Source organism: Sus scrofa, chromosome Y, assembly GCF_054392235.1.
Source record: "Sus scrofa isolate SSC_HxYL_T2T_F1_AM1 chromosome Y, Sscrofa_HxYL_maternal_Yorkshire_Landrace_v2.0, whole genome shotgun sequence".
NCBI lineage: Eukaryota > Metazoa > Chordata > Mammalia > Artiodactyla > Suidae > Sus > Sus scrofa.
In genome coordinates, this window is record NC_139402.1 from 1,949,040 (window position 1) to 1,951,523 (window position 2,484).

Genomic DNA, 2,484 nt, shown 5'->3' on the forward strand with positions numbered 1-2,484 from the left:
CGGTCGGGGCCAAACCCATCACTTGACAAAGCTCTTGGCAGCCGACCCCCCGGCACCCTCTCCCTTGCCCATTCTGCTCCGGCCTCCTGCTATTTCCCAACACGACAGATTTACGTCCCCCCTTGGTCCTCGTTCCATCTGCCTTGAGGGCCTTTCTCCTCGTGGGCTCATCACCTGCTCCCGTGAGTCCTCAACGTTCTGCTTGTAAAGCAGACCCCCTTTCCCCGACCTCCTTTGAATCAGCTCCCCCAAGCCTATGGCTCTCTGATTCTCTGCGCCTGCAATTATATCCTGTGTTTAACGTGGTGCATCTGTTTATTCTCTGTGTTTCCCTCACACACCGTGAACTTCGTGAGACGAAGGAAGGTACCCAGTTGACCCCTGTGTCCCCCGCGCCTGCCCCAGGTCAGGTGCGTGTGTGCTTCCTGTGCGATGGCCACAGAGTCGAAGCCTTCAGACAGCACACATGTATGATCTCAGTGGTCTTGGGTCAGAAGTCCAGGGACAATGCTCGGCTGAGCTGTGTCCTCTGCTCAGGGTTAAACGTCAAGGCGTGTACCAGGACAGACTCTTATGGAGGGCTCTGGGGAAGCACTTACTTCCAAGCTCATTTCCTCTCTTGGCTGTGTTGTGTTCCTGGAGGTTGGAGGACTGGCATGTCTTCCTGGCTGGCGGTCAGCTGGGGCTGGGTTTGATCACAGGACAGCCACACTCTTTGATACACTTGCCACAAGGCCCTTCCAGCACTGGTGGTGGAATCCCTCTGACACTTGGAAACTCTCTGCCTCCTTCTGCATCTTCTCTCTGACTCCAGCCAGAGCAGGTTTTTGGCTTTTTTTTTTTTTTTTTGGTCTTTTTAGGGCCGCACCCACGCCATATGGAGGTTCCCAGGGTAGGGGTCTAATCAGAGCTGTAGCCACCGGCCTACGCCACAGCCCCATCAACATCAGATCCAAGCCGAGTCTGCAACCTACACCACGGCTCACGGCAACGCCGGTTCCTTAAACCCATTGAGCAAGGGCAGGGATCAAACCTGCAACCTCATGGTTCCTAGTCAGATTTGTTTCCACTGTGCCACAACGGGAACTCCGGGTTTTCGGCTTTTTAAGGGCCCATGTGATCGAGCTCATGTGGATACACCAGAAGCATCTCCCAAACTGGAGGATGGCAAGTGTAGTTACACCCCCAAAGTCCTCTTGTCACACAAGGAAACCGTCATAGATCCTGCACTTGAGAGTTTGGATGTCTTTGGGGGCCATCTGTTCTGCCATAACCAACGCTCAAAAAGTACTGGTCAGGAGTTCCTGCTGCAGCTCAGAGGGTTGCAACCCAACTAGTATCCATGAGGATGTGGGTTCAATCCCTGGCCTTGCTCTGTGGGTTAAGGATATGGCGTTGCCATGAGTTGTGGTCTAGGCCACAGATGAGGCTCAGATCCGGTGTTGATGTGACTATGGCACCTGCAGTTCCGATTTGACCCCTGGTCTGGAAACTTCCATGCACCGCAGGTGTGGCCCTGAAAGAAAAAAAAGAAAAAAGTCCTGTTAACAACTCAAGAACCCATAAAAAGCATCTCTTCCCCAAAGGCTTGATCCAGTGGGCAGCCCTGAGGCCCCAGGAGGCAGAGGCCACCTGGAAGCTGTCTTCTCCCTTCTGCATGTGGTTTCTCCCTACCCCCCAGGGGTGTGGGTGTCTGATCATTTCAATCCACATGAGCCCAGTGAGAGAAGAAGGGGTCTTAATGGTGACACCCCGAACAGAGGAGCCACGCGACAGGTGGAAAAATGAAGTACTGCCAAAACGAACAAACAAAAATGATTCTCGATGCAGACTCACAGGTCACCTGCTGCAAAAACAGCTCGGGCATGGGCGTGGCTGTCCCTGCAAGTCCTCCAGAAGGAGACCACCCTGGGCTCTGAGCCCTCCCCCGCCTTCCAATGGCTCTTCTTGTGGCCTTGGACGGAGCCCTATCTTGCCTTCTTCTTCTGACCGGTCCCTGCCAAGGATGACCCCTCTCTATGGGGAAGGCAGGATCCAGGAGTTGAGGCCAACAGGAGGAGCCTTGGGGGATCCCGTCCAGCCTGGCGGAGCTGTAAAGCCGTGGGGACCCCAGCGTTCAGACACTGCCCCAAACTGCCCTCACCTCTGCTCTGCCCTGGGGACTCCCTTTCACTTCCAACTGAAAGCTGCTTTTCTGGTCCCCACGCAAGCCCCAGACCTCCTGGGAGCACCATGACCTTTCAGAATTGGAGAGGGTTGGCGTCTTCCCCACCCCGCCCCCCACCATTCCTCCAGCCCCAGGGACATCTTCCCTCCCACTGTGAAAGCCAGGCTGGAGGGGGAACAGGCCAGCACAGAGGCTGTGCCAGAGGTGCGGGGCTCTGCCTTTGGGGCCAGAAACCGGGCACAAAGTGGGCTGTAAGAATGAATGCCTGAGTGAGTGAACGAAAGAACAAGGAAGCCAGGGTGAGCCTGGCAGAGGAA